This window comes from Tamandua tetradactyla, chromosome 12 (assembly GCF_023851605.1).
Source record: "Tamandua tetradactyla isolate mTamTet1 chromosome 12, mTamTet1.pri, whole genome shotgun sequence".
NCBI classification, from domain to species: Eukaryota; Metazoa; Chordata; class Mammalia; order Pilosa; family Myrmecophagidae; genus Tamandua; species Tamandua tetradactyla.
In genome coordinates, this window is record NC_135338.1 from 32,249,254 (window position 1) to 32,267,963 (window position 18,710).

Sequence of the window (18,710 nt, forward strand, 5' to 3'; positions counted from 1 at the left end):
AGTGTTTTGGGGTCACTATGCAGGTAATTGTCTAAACAGAGAAACCAACAAGGAATTTTCAAGACCCAGTTGATAATATAAGAACTGCCATTATTGAGCATCTACTATATGCTAGGCACTGTTCTAAGAATGTATAAATAATGTGTATATGTGTACATAATCTCATTTCAGCTGCACAAAAAATACACTAAAAGATAGGGGTTATAATCCCTGTTTTAAAGATGAAAAAACCATTTTAAGAAAGCTTCCAGTCAAAATGGAGCAGTAAATTCACCCAAATAACAATTAAATATATAAAGGTATTAAATATATAAATAAATAATACATAGCTAAACTCAAAATATATATATATATAAACATCTCTCAGGCAATGATATGGAACATAAAAGCAAAACAGTAAGTGGGGCTGATGTCAGGGGCTCCTGGTCCAGAAACAGGCATTGGCAGATAGGAACAGGGACGAAAAGAACTCTACATAAAGACAGAGGACCTACCAGAGCTAGGCCAGAAGTAGGGATGTGGTAGGACTTCTTACTTAATAAAGCTGAAAATAACTTGCCAACTCTGCCTGGGACTATGGCTTTTAGGAAATACCTCAGCTAGGAAGGCTGCAGGAAACAAACAGAGGTTCGAAACCAAGAACGACACCAAGTCACTTGTTAGCTCTGTGTCTGGATCTGCAACAGACACAATATCACCAATATGGTGAAAGATGAGGAACTCTAAATCTGGTTCTAGAAAGGGGATACAGAACAACCGTAAAACTACTATACAGGAGAGAGAAACCCAGAGGGCTTATGAAGGTTAGCTGAGTCTTGAGAACAGAAGACTACTAAAGCTACTGGTATATCCTGAATGACATTCCATTCTTCATTTCCTGAATGTATGACCTTTATGACTTTTCCAGTGCTTCCTCACATCTTATAAACCCTTGTAGTTTAAGACAATCAGAAAGAACCTAACACACTGAAACTTTTTTTTACCTTCCCAACAAACCAATAATCATGATAATCTTAAAGGATTATTTTTAATAATACAACAAAATTACAAACACCTATTTGTTTTGACAACTCCAAAATTAAGCATCCAGAGTCACAGCTAAAAAAAAAAAAGTGTCTTCATAGCTAAATTTGTTGACTATGTCTAAGCAAACTTTAAGCAATGCTGGATCTCTCAAATGTACCCTTCCTATTATCACTGACAACCAGACACAGGACTTTGCCACAACTAGGAAGGGAGTGGTTTCCAGCTTTAGGATGACACAATAGAAAGGCTCTGAAAAGGAATTAAAAATAGTCTCTAGAAAGAATAGCCTGAAATAAAAAGTGTGTTTTAGTGAACCAAGCATCAAAATTAGTCATCAATCATATAAATTCTAGACCTAGGTCTGCCAATAACCAACTATGTGACTTTTGCTAACCTACCTAGGCTTCAGGTTCTTTATCTATAAAATAAAGACATTTTACTAAGGTCTCTTGGGCTCTTCTAATTCTAACTGGAACATTCTGTTTTAAATATGACAGGAATGTTTGCTAAGTAAAAACACATTCAACATTTACATAATGCCTTTAAGAATTTTCAAGAACTTTACCAATGCCAATGATATCTAACACTCTTCACAAAAAAGTCACATAAGCAAAATCTAAAAACAAACAAAATACTTTCTTGAGATAGTTTTCCTAAATATTGTTTAATATGGTAAAATATTATATGCTGTATTTTAAATTGAGGTATAATTTACATATCGTTAAATTTGCCCTTTTGGTATGCTGTAGAATACTGAGTTTTGACAAATGCAGTCATATGACTACCAATCCAATCAAGACACAGAACAGTTTTATCACCCCCCAAATTCCCTCATATCCCATCTCCCATCTGCTGACAACCATTAATCAGTTTTCTGTCTCTGTATAATTCACCTATTCCAGGATATCACAAAAATGGAATCATATGTACCTTTCAAATTTGGTTTCTTTTTTTTAGCATATGCATCTGGCATTCACCCATGTTGTTTCAGGCATTGTCAAAAAGCATTCCCTGTATGGATGTACTAAAGCTTATCGATTCACTATCTGAAGAACATTTGAGTTGCTTCCAGTTTCAGCAATTATGCTATTAGCTTAAAGGTTTTTGTGTGACTAAGTTTTCCTTTTATCTGAATAAATACCTAGGAGTGGGACTGTTGGATCACTATGGTAAGTATTTAATTTGCCAGGGCTGCAAAACAAATATCACAGACTGACTGACTGCCTTAAACAACAGAAATTTATTGTCTCACAATTTTGGAGGCTAGAAGTCCAAAATCAAAGTGTTAGCAAGATCATACTTTCTCAGAGGTCTATAGCATTCTCGTGATGACTTAAAACAATCCATAAGTCAATCTCAAAACTTTCGTGCATCACATGGCATCTGTCTCCTGTGTCCTTCTCCTGACTGCTCAATTTCCTTTGTTTATAAGCACTCCAGTCATGTTGGATTAAGGCCCACTCTAATTCAGACTGGCTTCAACTTAACTAATAATGTCTTCAAAGATCCTATTTACAAATGGGTTCACATCCACAGGACCAGGGTTTAGAACTTGAATACATGATTGTGGAGTGTAGGTAAGCAGAAGTTTAATTTTATAAGAAACTGCAAAATTGTTTTTCAAAGAGGCTATATTTTGCATTTTCAACAACAATGTATAAAAGAAGTTTTTAATAGTTTTAAGGAAAAGCAAGTTCAGACCTTATGGTACAAATTTCACAAAAAAATCCTAAATAGATCCGGGTACTTATCACAGAAAAATATTTTCCTGTAATCTATTTATAGAAAGTGGAAGTTAACAGAGGAAGCTGATTTGATACATATTGGTGGTATTTGCCAAATAGATAAAAATGCTTTATTTAATGGATGTTAAAATGTTATGTTTGAAATCACACTCATAAGCTGTACAGGTCACTAACTGTGTGTGGGTATATGTAGGGGGTGGGAGGTTTTCAATCCATTTGACTAGACCATGAGTTTACACTGTCTATTTAGAATGGGAAATTCCAAGTATTTAAGTCTGTACAAATTAGGTATTCTGGTGATTTTGAATGTAAGTGAGAAGGAAACAGAGAGAAGAGAATTCTGCCAGTGAGCCACCATGGCCCACCCAGAAAGAGAGAAGAAAAGTATGTAGTAAAAGATTTGATCCTTACAATTTATTTGTCAATTTATTTTTGGGCCCTCAAAAATAATTCTGAGCTATTAATTAGACCGTCTATTTATGAAATTTCCCACTTCCTCCCTATGAGTCCCCTGAAATTTCACTCCCTTCTTTATCCAACTTAGATTTCACAGTTCATCAATACAATCACTCCTCTCAATCAATGCAATGTCTCCCAAGGCTTTCCCCTTCACACTCGCCTACCAGAGACTCCAGCCCAACCTATATCACTGCAATGAAATAATGGAAAACTGAAAAAAAATCACACATCCAGAAAGATGGCTATCTGCATAAATTCACAATCAATACTCTCAACAACAGCAATATTAGTGTTTTCTAAAAGGTCTCTATAGTGGCTGTTTTATACCTTTTCATCAATCTTTAAACATCTCATCCCTCCTCTCCATTCCTCCCTCCTCTTTTAATTTAAGACATTTTCAATGGAGAAAACAGAAGCCATCAGATGGCAACTCCCTGCTCTTCCCACAATCAAATCTATAATTCCACTAACTTGAAGTCTCCTTCTCTCTACTTTATAATAAGCATCCTTAATTCCTATCAAAGGTCTTTCTACCAAAGTTTTTTCTTTGTATTCCCTCTTTTACTCAAATTTCCTTCCTCCCATAATCCTTATTCTACAGATCTCCTCTATAGGATCATTTCCATCATCATGTAAATATATACTGTTAGCTTCCATATTTATATATATTAAAGGGTAACTCATCATTTTCCACATTAAGCGATGCTCCCACCCCTTTCTTGTTTTTTAGTTCCTCTTTAAGCCATACTTCTCAGAAAAGTATCAACTTTCACAATCTCTAATTCCTAACCTTCCATTCACTATTCAACATGCTCCAAACTCTTCTACCTACACAAGCTCATTCTTTAAACAGAATTAAATAGATGATATACTTAAAGGAATAAATGAAGAGAGTTTAAATGAAGGGTTATTTTACAAAGGAGTGGGCAGGACCAAGAGAAACAAAAAGGGATGGCATTGCACCCAGGTAAGTATTACCTTCCCTAAATCCACGGATATAAGGAGTACAACCTGTAACCTCTCCTGAGCCTGAGGTTACCAGAACCAGAAAAAAGCTATGGCAGTACAAGGACCATGAAGATACAGGTAGAAGAACATGGCCAGTCTAAACTGTAGTCAGATAGGGAGGGAGAAAGAAAAATAAATAATCTTTCTCCATTCCCTTCTACTTTCCAGTCTCCTGCCAGTACCCTCACTGGCTGAACACAACCTGAAGCCAGAAGGCAAAGAAGGTTTAGTGATGTAACCGATAGAGGTCTGTCTCCTGAGGCACAAAGCAGAGACTACAAGGCAAGAACAGATCTGGAGGTACATACAGAGAATAACCAATGATTTTCATTTTGACAAATCTACTTAGTACTCTTCTCTGTCCTCTCCTGGCTTCTATAACATGATAAATCCTGACCTCCTCCCCCAGCACCCCATAAAAAGACACTCCTCCTACTTGTATATTTTAACAGACAACTATATTTGGGAGTTCCTCAAAACTCAAGACCAAACAGCTGATCTCACCATTTCCTCATGGCTCTCAATCTTAACTATATAACGGTAACTCCCAGAAGTACCTTTCCTTCAGCTGCAGCATTCCATATCTATATCACCAATTAGAAGCCTCTTGAAATTTTACAGATCCAAAACAATGATTCCCATCTCTAAAAAAAGTTCCTTTCCCACTCCTGCTCCATCTCAATAGATAACAAGCCAGAATAATCCTGATTTGTTTTTCTCCCTCATATTCAACCCATCACTTCTATCTTCACTTCCACCACCCTTCTAAATTGGTCATCTGTTTTCCCTAATTGTGGTAGTTAGATTCAGCTGTCAACTTGGCCAGGTGAAGGTGCCTAGTTACATTGCTGTGGACATGAGCCAATGATACCTGAACCTCATCAGTTGCTCATTACATCTGCGGTCAGCTAGGAGGCATGCCTACTGCAATGAACGATGCTTGATTTAATTGGCTGGTGCTTAAATGAAAGAGGTCAACGTAGCTCAGCCCAAGCAGCTCAGCATATGTCAGCTCAGCCCAGGCCTTTGGAGATGCAGAAAGAAAACATTCCAGGGAAAGTTGTTGGAACACAGAGGCCTGGAGAGAAGGCCAGCAGAAGTCACCCTGAGCCTTTCCATGTAAGAAAGAACCTCAGATGAAAGTTAGCTGCCTTTCCTCTGAAGAACTAATGAAATAAATCCCCTTTTATTAAAAGCCAATCCATCTCTGGTGTGTTGCATTCCGGCAGCTAACAAACTAGAACACTGATGTTCCCTACAATCTAATTATCAAATTGCAGTTAAAACGATCTTTTAAAAATGTAAATTATATTCATTTTACCCTCCAGCTTAAAATCTTTCAATGGTATTCCATTACATTTATAATAATTTCCAAATTCCTTACAGCAGCCTTCAAGACACTGTATGATCTCAACTCTACATTTATCTTACATCATCTTAAAGCTATTCTTCCTTAGACTCATTAAGCTCCAGCTTCACTTCAGTTCCTCAAAAACTCAAGCTCTTTCCCACTTTAGAGTCTTTCCACATGCAGGAAATAATTCTACTTGCAGCATGGTGGCTCCTCCTTATCCTTCACATCAACTTAAATATCAACCCTACATGTGGCCTCTCACCGTCAAGATCAAACAGGTTGGCAATATATCAGAACTAAATGCCAATAATCAGGGGATATAGGGGAGGGCTATGGGTTGCTTTGAGGAAGAAAAGGAAATGTCCTCATATAGATTGTGGTGGTGAAGTCATAGCTATGTGATTATACCAGGAACCAGTAACTTTTTACTTAGGTTGGATTGTACCATGTGTGAATAAAACTGTTTAAAAATGAACAGAGACATACAAGTGCTAGAAAAAATGGAGGAGAAAGAGATGTACCTATTCACTGTTGATAGGGAAACAGAGTGGTACAGCCCTACTGGAGGACAGTGTGGTGACTCTACAGGAGGCTAGGGGTGGGGCTGCTATATGATCCTGCAATCCTGTCATTAGGTATATACTTGGGGGAACTGAGAGTGGGGACACGAATGGACATTTTCACACTGGTGTTTATGGAGGTAGTGTTCACAATCTATAATGGATGGAGGTGGCCTAAAGGTAACTGAATGAGGAATGGAAGGGAGAACTGTGGTGTATACATACAACAGACTATTTAGAGGCTGCAAGAAGGAAAGAAGTTGTGAGGCATGCAACTAGGCAAATGAACCTTGAGGAGAGTATACTGAATGAAATGTCAAAAACAAAAGAAAAACATTATCATGCCTCATGAATATAAACTAACTATAATATACAAATTGGAGAATGAAGTTGACAGCATGGGTTATCAGATTGGGTACTACTGTAAAGGGTCCTAGACTGTAAGCTCTTATAGCAGTTACATTTATTCCAGAGTTGTAACCGTTATTTCTAAATTCTGAGATGCTGAGCTATTTGTGTATAGCCTGGTCATTCCCTAGAACTTTAAGTATTTGTGTGACACCTGAGACTCAGTTACAGCTCTGAAGCTATGAAAGTCAGCATTACCCCACACAGCAACTGTTAAAAAAAAGTTGAAATAGTGATCAGACTCCAACAAGAGATAGGAATGAAGCTGTTCTGGATAGGACTAAGGTAAATCAGAATACAGGGTAAAGGATGATATGGTCTATATTTTAAAACTTCAACTTCTGTGTGAGACCAAAGGAAAAGATGTTTATTTGGTACAAAATTTATATTTTTGGTTATCTAACTTGACAGTCAGTTTATTTGAATACCATAATTACATGGTATACTGAATAGGGGGTGAGATCTTGTTGGTTTTTACAGATTAGTGAGGTACCCTGATCAATGCCAGAGTAATCTGCACAGAGAAGAAAAACGTATTTGCAAAGTCCCTTTTGGGGGCTGGGGAGGAAGGAGGAAATATTAAACTTCTCATCTGGGAAATTTCTGATATTCTCACAAGTAGTGGGGACAACCAATTCAACAGGCTGAGTGCACCATCTTGGGGCTCACCCCTTAGAAACTTATTCCTGCAAAGCAGAAGCTAAGCCTACTGATAATTATGCCTAGGAGACATCCCTAGAGAAACTCTTTTGTTCTCAGATGTGGCCTCTCTCTCTAAACCAACTCGGCAGGTGTCCTTTTTAGTCCAGACTGGCAGTGGTTCTGTTTATACGGATCCCACAACATTCTTGTTGGTTTTCTATGCAATATATGTGGATCATGCCCATCAGACAAAAAGACTTTCCAAAAATCCTTTCTAGATAACTCCATCTCCAATCCTCGCTTGTTCTGTAATGGCCAACTACTTCCATGTTTGGATAAATCCTCATGTGGCATCCTATTAATGGGGGTCTCACCTTCTGGAAGTACAGAATTTTCCAGAACATCAATTTCTAGTTTCTTTGTACCCAAGTCAATTCTCTACTTATCTCTTTCCTCTTGCATTTTACCATAAGCTACAAGAAGCCAGACTGCATTTTTACATTTAGTTTCGAAATTTCTTCTGCTGAATATCCACGTTCATCACTCTCAAATCCTATCTTCCATCTACAAAGAATGTCTTCCTTCCAGTTTGGAACTCCAAACTGGTGTTTCTGTCTAAAGCCTCATCAGAGGTATTTTTAGAGTCCACATTTCTACCAACAATCATTTCAAAGGATTCTAGGCCATCACTATCAAGTATATCACAATTCTTCCAAAATCTTCTCCTTATGCATTTAAAAAAAAAACATTACAGCATACTTGGTATTTGCAAACTGCAGCAGCACCCCTTTCACTAATACCAAAATCTGTGTTAGTTCACAAGCTGCTGAAATACAATATACCAGAACTGGAATGGCTTTTAAAAGGAGGGGAATTTAATAAGTTACAGGTTTACAGTTCTAAGGAAGTGAAAGTATTCAAATTAAGGCCCAATAAGAGTTTACCTTCACTCAAGAAAGGCTGATACACCCCACTCCTGGTACCAAAATCTGTTTCAGTTTGTAAGCTGCTGGAATGTGATATACCAGAAATGGAATGGCTTTTATAAAGAGGAATTTAATATGTTACAAGTTTACAGCTCTAAGGAAGTGAAAGTGTCCAAATTAAGGCACCAACAAAAGGTTACTTTCACTCAAGAAAGGCCAATGGGTCAGGAACACCTCTGTCAGCTGGATAGTCACGTGGCTGGCATCTGCTGGTCCCTTGCTCCTAGGCGCCACTGTTTTTAGCCTCTGTTCCTCTGGGGGTTCCTCACTTTACTTTTCCAGGGTTGGCTTTCATCTCTTGGCTTCCCTGAGTCTCTGCAGGTTCTGGCATGCTTAACATCTCATGGCAATGTCTGCTGGGCTCCAACCATCTCCAAACATTCATGCCTCTGTTCACTGCCTGTCAGTTCTACTCTGAAGTTTCTGTTGGTTCTCTCTCTGTCATTTCTGGCTCTATCTCAAATGTTTCCTCTTTTAAAGGATTCCAATAAACTAATCAAGACCCACCTGGAATGGATAGAGACACATGTGCTTCTAATCAAAAATCACATGCACAACTGGGTGCCTCTCATCTCCATGAAAACAATCTAATCAAAAGTTTTCCCTTGCAATGTTGAATCAAGATTAGGAGAAAAAGCTGCCTCCACAAGACTGAAATAGGATTAAAACACAGCTTTTCTGGGGTATATAATATTTTCAAACCAGCACAGAAGTTAATAAATTCACCTTTACCAAAATCAATTTGAATTCAGTTTTCATTCCTTGCAGGAGAAAGTGGTTGAGGTGGAGGGAAAGCAAGACTAATCTGAAAAGGACAGAAAAACTTCTGACATTTATGAAGATAAAGTTATAGCTTTGAATATTATTCATCCTTAGATTTCACATAAGAATCAGGGGTCACCCAAAAGAAAAATGGACAAAAAACTGGGACAAGTAACTTCACATAAAAGAAATACTAATGGTTAATGGTCATATTAAAAATGTTCCCCAACTGATTAAATAAATACAAATTTCAGAAACAAGTTATTATTTCCTATCAAATTAGCAAAAATGATAAGTACTGACAAAAGTTTTGTATCTCAATCTCATACATTACTAATGGGAATTAAACTAGTACAACCTTTCTAGAAAGCAATTATGAAATGTTTTGCTCTCTTTAGAGGCCTAGAAATATTAATAAAACTTTACTTGAAAATCCTACCTACAGAAATCTATCCTGAGACTATAGAAATATAACATAACTTCTGTTTAGCAATACTCATTGAAGTTTTATTTACAAAAGTTGGAAATTTATAAACATTTAAATGTGAACACTAGGGAAATTGGTTGCATAAATGATGATACATCTATTAATGGAATATTCCTCAGCTGCTTAAAAATGTTTTTCAAATAATTTTAATGATATGAAAATACATATTGATGTGTTTAAAAAAGCAGATTCCAAAATTATGTATATAGTAAAAATATGCATGAGGAAAAAACTGAAAGAGACAATAAATGTTAATGTCATTAAAAAGAGAAAAAGAATCTGGGCCAACATCATAGAAACTATATACATATTTTATAAATGTCTGAATTTCAGTGTACGAACAGTAATGATATCCCTCACTAACTAGGTCTACCAGAGGGTAGAAAAAGCCAAAAGAATAAGAACTCTCATTACAGGAACACACCACTAATATTATTTCAGATACAAACACGCAACTTATCAAATAAAGTTAAAGTACTTATTGGTATGCTAACAAATCTACAATCAAGAAAAAGTTACAGAATTCAGTATAATGCAAATATATACCAACCATGTTTAATTTGAGCTAGTGAAAATAATTAGATGATTTGGTGATTTTCCACAAGGCTGAGCTGAGTTCTTTTACAAAGCAACAAAAGAAAGGAAAAGCACAGCAAGAAGTCAAGCCAGTAACCTGATTTCCCAGCAAATTAGTTCTTACTTGGCAAAGTACTAGCCTCATATTCTAAAGAAGGAGAACTCTACAATAGAGAAGAGACAAGTAAAATTCAGATACTCTGTAAACAGCATATGCTTCTTGCTTTGCTCTTAAAGATCTCCAAAAGAAAATAATACCACTAAAAACATAGGAAAAAAGTTAAAAGTTCAAATTAGAGAAAACATTGTTCTATAAACAAATTGTTTCTAGTCTGCTCTATAAGTAAATTAGTTTCTTTCGAAATGCAAATTAAATTTCACAAGTTTAAAACACTATATTATATTTTAAATGAAAAGTAAACACCATATTATTTCTAACCTTCAACTAAGGTTACATGGAAAATAAAACCTTGATATTAATTATGGATTTATCAAGGTTAATAAAAGTCCTTACAAATATTTTCCATAATTTTAAAAAATCATCACTATAGTTATATAGTTATATATAGTTATATATACATATATAGATTATACAGTGATTATATAATTTCCTTAAATTTCCAACTGAAACAGTAAGCCTTAATATTTGATCTTCCTTTAAAAAAAAAAGCAACATAGGACTTCCAGTAAGATGGCTGATTAGAGAACTGTGGGACTTACTTCTCTGCCAGATAAAAAAGCTGGGAGATGGGCCTAAACTGTCAGGGAGAGCAGTTCTGAGGCACTGGAGATCAGGGCGATTATGGTGCAGCACCTAGTAAAATACAGGATGAAGAGATGGAGAAACTGTGGCAAGAGAGTTTGAGTAACACTCTAGACCCAGGCTCCTGGTGCCCATTCCCCAGTCTTGGGGTTAACAACTTCTAGTTGTCCGGTCCCTGGTGGAAGACCTGCAGAATGAGAGGGCTGCCGAAATCCACTTTCCCAAGAACAGGGTGGGTTATAGTCCTGCATTGTTCTAGCTTTTGGCCAGAAAATTTAGACTGCTGGGTCTCACAGTTTCAATCTCCTGACCAGGTTGTTTTAACCAGTGGGAACCAGCAAAGAGCTAAGTACAGCCTGCCTTCTGACAGCTGAGGGAAATACATTATCAAACAATGCCATCTACGAGGGAGGGCAGGGAAGAGCACCTTTGGGAAGCAGAATTAAAGGTTTTTGGCATCTTTACCTAACCCTTTCTGCAGGACCCTGTAGAAATGGGGTGTGTCCCCATACAGTCCCTGGCCCTGCTTTTATTGGTAATACTGTCAAAGAAGAGCATTAGCACAAAGGCAATAAACAACAAAATCTTAAACAAGAGAGAGAATCTGACGTTCACAGTAAATTCATCAAAATGAATCTGACGTTCACAGTAAATTCATCAAAACAATCCAATGCCCAGACATCAACAGCAAATTACAAGCCATATTAAGAAACAGGAAGATATGGCCCAGTCAAAGGAACAAAGTAAAGAGTCAGAGGAGATACAGAACCTGGAACAACTAATCAAAGATGTTCAAAGAAATCTCCTAAATCAATTCAAGGACAAGGCTAAAGATATAAAGGATGAAGAACAACGGGTGAGGGCAGGCCATGGTGGCTCAGCAGGCAGAGTTCTCACCAGCCATGCTGCAGACCCAGGTTCGATTTCCAGTGTCTGTCCATGCAAAAAAGAAAAGAAAAAGAACACCGGGTGAGCAAAAAGAAGAGTCTGAAAGTGTGCAAAGAAAAATAATGAATCTTATGGGAATGAAAGGCATGACCGGTGAGATTAAAAATACACTAGAGGCACACAACAGCAATTTGAAGAGGCGGAAGAAAGGATCAGTGAGCTAGAAGACAGACCATCTGAATGCAAATAGACAAAAGAACAGAGAAAAAATGGAAAAAAGGAGGGTCTCAGGGAATTGATTGAAAACATGAAGCACATAAACATAGGTATCATAAGAATCCCAGAAGGAGTAGAGAAGGGAAAAGGGGCAGAAAGAATATTTGAGGAAACAATGCTTAAAAATTTCCCAACACTTACAAAAGACATAAATACCCATGTCCAAGAAGCATAACACAATCCATACAGAATAAATCCAAACAGACCTACTGCAAGACACATACTAATCAGAATGTCAAATGCCAAAGATATAGTGAGAACTGCAAAATCAGCAAGAGAAGAGCAATTCATTATATACAAGGGATAGTCAGTAAGACTAAGTTCCTATTTCTCATCAGAAACATGGAGGCAAGAAGGCAGTGGTATGATTTATTTAAGAAACTGAAAGAGAAAAACTGTCAGCCAAAAATTTTTTATCCAGCAAAAATGTCCTTCAAAAATGAGGAAGAATTTAAAACATTCACAGTTAAATTGCAGCTGAGAGAGTTTGGTAAGAAGAGATCAGCCCTACAAGAAATATAAGGGGGGTTCGGTAGGCTGGAAAGAAAGAACAGGAAGGATTGGAGGAGAATGCAGAAATGAAGATTATCAATAGAGATAACTTGAAGTATAAAAGAGAAAAAAAAGGTTATGACAAGTTAAAAGCCAAAGGATAAAATGGTTGAATTTTATCCTTTACAGTTATACAGTTATACTGTTGAATGTTATCCTTTACAGTAATAACACTGTTAATGGATTAAAATCCCCAATCAAAAGACAGTGATTGGAAGAATGGATAAAAATATATATATAGGATCCATCTCTATGTTATCTTCAAGAAACTAATTTTAGACCCAAGGCTACAATTAAGTTGAAGCTGAAAGACTGGAAAAAGATATTCCATGCACACAGTAACCAGAATAGAGCTGGGGTAGCTATACTAATATCAGACAAAATAAACTTTAAAAATGTTATGAGACCAAAAAAGAACATTATATATTAATAAAAGGGGCAATTAGCCAGGAAAAAATAAGAATCATAACTATTTATGCACCTAACCAAGGTGCCCCAAAGTACATGAGCTAAATCCTGGTAAAACTGAAGGGAATAATACAGAGGTGAAATCTACCAACTCTATCTAGAAGAATTAATAAGAGTCTCTACAATAACAGCTAGAGACTTCAATACACCAATCTCATTAATAGATAGAACATCTAAACAGGGGACTACTAAGAAAACCAAGAGCCTGAATACTGTGATAAATGAACTAGACCTAGCAGACATATATAGAACATTGTACCCCAAAACAGCAGGATATACATTCTTCCCCATTGCTCATGGGTCATTCTCCAGGACAGACTATATGCTGAGTTACAAAACAGGTCACAATAAATTTTAAAAGGCTGAAAGTATACAAAGCACTATACCTGATCATAATGAAATGAAGCTGAAGATGGATAACGTCAGAGAACTGGAAAATTCATAAATATTTGGAAGTTAAAACGCACACTTAAAAAATGAGTGGATCAAAGAAAAATGCAAGAGATAACAGTAAATGTATCAAGATAAATGAAAATAAGAGCACAACTTATCAAAACTTATCAGATGTGGAGAAGGCAGTGCTGAGAAGGAAAATTTATAGCCCTAAATGGCTTCATTAAAAAGGAAGAAAGCGCTCAAATCAAAGGCCTAACTGAACAATTGGAGGAACAAAAGAAAGAAGAGCAAACTAATTCCACTGCAAGCAGAAGAAAAGAAATAAAGATTAGGGCAGAAATAAATGAAAGTAAGAACAAAAAAAATAGAATCAATAAAATCAAAAGTTAGTTCTTTGATAAAATCAATAAAATTGACAAAACTTAGCTGGAATCACAAAGGAAAAAAGAGAGAAAATGCAAACAAAGCCAGAAATGGGGTGGGGGGTGTTATTACCACTGACTGCACAGAAATAAAAAAGATCATTAGAAGATATTAGGCATAACTATGCCAACAAATTAGAAAAATTATATGAAATGGACAGCTTCCTAGAAACACATGAACAACCTACAATAACTCAAGAAAAAACTGAATATCTCAAAAAACCAATCACAAATAAAGAGACTGATCAGTCATCAAAATCTATCAACAAAGAAAAGTCCAGGACCAGACTGCTACAGAGGTGAAATCTACCAACCATTCCAAGAAGAATTAATACCTGTTCTGTTCAAACTCTTTCAAAAAAATTGAAGAAGAGGAAACACTACATAACTCATTTTATGAAGCCAACATTATGCTAATATAAAGGCTTGATAAAGACAGTACAAGAAAATTACAGACCAACCTCTCTAATAAATATGGACACAAAAATCCTCAACAAAATACTTGCAAGTCAAATTCAGTGGCATATTAAAAGAATTATACACCATGATCAAGTGGATTTTAATCTGGGCATGCAAGATGGTTTAACACAAGAAAATCAATTAATGTAATATATCACATTAACAAATCGAGGGAAAAAACACATGATCATATCAATTGACACAGAAGCAGCACTTGACAAATCCAGCATCTTCTCTTTTTCTTTCTTTTTTGGTATGGGCCACCTCCAGGAATCGAACCCAGGTGTCCAGCATGGCAGGTGAGAATTCTGCCACTAAATCATCGTTGCCGGGCCCAGCATCCTTTCTTGATAAAAATACTTTGAAAGGTAGGAATCCAAGGAAACTTCCCCAATACGATAAAGGGCATATATGAGAAACCCACAGCTAACATCACACTCAACAGTGAGAGACTAAATGCTTTCCCTTTAAGATTGGTAACAAGACAAGGATGTTCACTGTCACCACTGTTATACAACATTCTGCTATAAGTTCTAGCAAGAGTGATTAGCAAGAAAAAAAATAATAAAAGGCATCCAAATAGGAAAGGAAGAAATAAAACTTTCATTAGCTGCAGATGACATGATCCTATATTTAGAAAGTCCAAAAAAAACTATAACAAGAGCACTAGAGCTAATAAATGAGTTCAGCAATGTGACAGGATACAAGAGCAACATACAAAAATCAGTAATATTTCTAAATGCTAGTAATGAGCAATATGAGGAGGAAATCAAGAAAAAAATTCTACTTACAATCTCAACTAAAAGAATCAAATATCTAAGAAGCTTAACAAAGGATGTAAAGAACTTACATACAGAAAATGGCAAAATGCTGCTAAGAGAAATCAAAGAAGACCTAAATAAATGGAAGAACATTCCGTGTTCATAAATTAGAAAGTTAAATGTTGGTAAGATATCAAATCTACCCAACTGATCTATAGATTCAATGCAATACCAATTAAAATTCCAACAGCCTACTTTGCAGAAATGGGACACTCTTTTATCAATTATTGGAAAGGGTTAAGGGCCTCAAATAGCCAAAAACATCTTGAAAAAGAATGAAGTTGGAGGACTCATGCTTATTAACTTAAAAGCATATTATAAAGCTACAGTGATCAAAAGAACATGGTAGTGGCATAAAGATAGACATACTGAACAAGGGAAGTGAATTGAGAGTTCAGAAATACACCTTCACATCTATGGTGAATTGATTTTTTTTTTTTTTTTTTTTTGCACGGGCAGGCACTGGTCAATTGATTGACCAAGGCTGCCAGGTCAAGTCCAATCAACAGGGACTGTAAACAGTCTCTTCAATAAATGGTGCTGGAAGAACTGAATATCCATATTCAAAAAAATAAAAGATGAACCCTAACTCACACCTTATACAAAAATTAACTTAAAATGGATCAAAGATCTATATATAAGAACCACTGACATAAAACTCCTAGAAGAAAATGTAGGGAAGCATCTTCAAGATGCAGTGATAGACAGTAGTTCTTGGACCTTACAAACAAAAGCACAAGCAATGGAAGAAAAATTAGATAAAGAGGACTTGCTGATAACTGAATATTTCTATGCTTCAAAGGACTTTGTTAAAAGGGAGGAAAAGCCAACACAACGGAGAAAATATTTGGAAACCACTATCAGATTAGCATTTGATAGCTAGAGTATATAAAGATATCCTACAAATCAGCAATAAAAAAGAAAAACCCAATATAAAAATGGGCAAAAGATTTGAGAAGACATTTTTCCAAAGACAAAATACAAATGGCTAAAAAGCAAATGAAAAGATGTTCAACATCACTAGTTATTAAGGAAATGCAAATCAAAACCAAAATAAGATATAATTTCATATCTACTAGAATGCACACTATTAAATAGACAGAAAACTACAAGTATTGGAGAGGATGTGGAAAAACAGGATCACTTATTCACAGCTGGTGGGAATTAAAAATGGTACAGCCGCTGTGGAAAACAGCTTGGCGGTTCCTTGGGAAGCTAAGTATAAAACTGCCATATGATCTGGCAATTCCACCACTAGGTATATACTCAGAAGAACCGAAAGCAGCAGGGATGGGAACAGATATTTTCACACCAATGTTCATAGCAGTATTATTCACAATCACCAAAAATGGAAGCAACCCATATCCATCCTGATGAACGGATAAACAAAATTTGGTATGTACATAAGATGGAATATTATCTAGCAGTAAAAAGGAACAAAGTTCTGATCCAAGCGATTACAGGGATGAACCTGAAGGACATTATGCTAAGTGAAATAAGTCAGACACAAAAGGATAAATATGGCATGATCTCACTAATACAAACTAAATAGAATGAGCAAACTCATGGAGTTAATATCCAGAACATAAATTACCAGATGGTAGAATGAGGCTAAAGAATGGGGAACTGATGCTTAATTTGTGCAGAATTTTTTAATAAGGCTGATTATAAATGTTTGGAAATGGATAGAGGTAACTGTAGAATATTATCATGTGTGTAAATAATAGCGCTGAATCAAGTGTGTGACTGTGGCTAATAGGAGAGGTTTATGGTCATGTATTTCACTAGAAAGAAAGATGATAAAACTGGGGACTGTATATCATAGTGAATGCTATTGTGGATGATGAATGTGCTTAAATGTACAAATATAATAATGTTCTATGTCACAATCACCCGGTGTTAATAATAGGGGGGGTATATAGGAAAAAATACACTTAGTGTAAACTGCCGACTATACTTAACTGAAAAGAAAAAAAAAACTCTCCCAGGTTGAGAGGGGAAGTTTAGGATATATCACTAGAAGGAAAACTAGAGGATAAAACATGGGACTGACTGTACAACATAGTGAACCCTTTTATGAATAATGACTGTGGTTTATTGTACAAATATAAGACTGTTCCTTAATAAACTAAAACAAATACAGGTTACTATTATAAGGTGTTAGCAACAGGGTGATATATGGAAAAAATACAAAAATAAAATACAAATCTAAAGAAACATTTGGTATAATGATGGCTATTGGTGTACCAATTTGTACACTGATCTCCAACGCATTTCAATAAAATGCCTTCTGTGCCTGTTTGAAAGGATGTATGTACCCTAGAAAAGCCATATTTTAATCCTAATCCCATTTTGTAAAAGCAGCCATTTCTTTAATCCCTATTCAGTATTGTATGTTTGAAACTGTAATTAGATCATCTCCCTGGAGATGTGACTTAGGGAGTCATATTTTGATGTGATCTTGATGTGATTTAATCAAGAGTGGTTGTTAAACTGGATTACATGGAGGCATGTCTCCACCCACTTGGGTGGGTCTTGACTGGTTTACTGGAATCCTATAAAAGAGGAAACATTTCGGAGAAAGGCAGAGATTCAGAGAGAGCAGAGAATACTGCAGCACCACAAAGACAGTGCCCACCAGCCAGCACTTTGGAGATGAAGAAGGAAAACACCTCCCGGGGAGCTTCATGAAATAGGAAGCCAGGAGAGAAAGCTAGCAGATGACACTGTGCTCACCATGTGCCGTTCCAGCCAAGAGAGAAACTGTCAGTGTTCACCATGTGTCTTCTCACTTGAGAGAGAAACCCTGAACTTCATTGGCCTTCTTGAATCAAGGTTTCTTTCCCTGGATGTCTCTGATTGGACATTTCTATAGACTTGTTTTAATTGGGACATTTTCTCCGCCTTCGAACTGTAAACTAGCAACTTATTAAATTCCCCTTTTTAAAAGCCATTCCATTTCTGGGATATTGCATTCTGGCAGCTAGCAAACTAGAATACCTTCCAATTTTAAAAGAAAACACAGTTTCATTATGCAAGATGTCTGATATCTCACTCCTCCTCTTTGTCAATAACATCTTCTCCATAAAAGTGGTTGCACTAGCTGAAAACTTCTGCTGATATACCAGAAGTTATTTTCTGCTAGTTGAGGTAAAAATAATGTGAGACTCTCATCAAGTTCCACAAACCTCATTTTCAATCTGGTTCCTGGTTAAACAAAATTGTTTCACTTTGACATTCCAAACTTGAAAGAACCCCTTTGTTGCTTACCCCTGTTTTTCAAATTTGTTGGCATACTTACTGCCAGGGATGAACTTTTTTTCTTTTTTTTTTTTTTTACATAGGCTGGCACCAGGAATCAAACCTGGGTCTCTGGCATGGCACGAGAGAACTCTCCCTGCTGAGCCATTGTGGCCCACTCAAGGATGAACTTTTTAAAGTTGAGGTGTGGTAAGGTCAGATCTGTAGTTTAATTTGTATGAAATTTAAAACATTTTAAAATATTAAAGATAGAAATAAGGAGATAGAAAGAAGGCAGAGATTCGACAATCAATGCTTAAGGAGTACAGAATGTTCAATAAGATTGACCATAAAGGTTCAGAAATCGATAGCACAGTACTGAATGAGGGTAGCACAATACTATAAGTGTAAT

At 36.2% G+C, this 18,710-nt stretch overlaps 1 protein-coding gene across 4 annotated transcripts in view; it reads right to left on the minus strand.

Annotated features, from left to right (window-relative positions):
• NUMB (NUMB endocytic adaptor protein) overlaps nucleotides 1-18,710 on the minus strand; it is a 256,544-nt gene that overhangs the window by 221,299 nt on the left and 16,535 nt on the right. Inside the window, exon 2 of one of the 4 annotated variants that reach the window (XM_077122974.1) lies at nucleotides 10,734-10,827. The exons of the other annotated variants lie outside the window; for them this stretch is intronic. The gene's annotated coding sequence lies outside the window, so the exon portion shown is untranslated. The remainder of the gene's footprint in view (nucleotides 1-10,733; nucleotides 10,828-18,710) is intronic. 4 annotated transcript variants of the gene reach the window in all.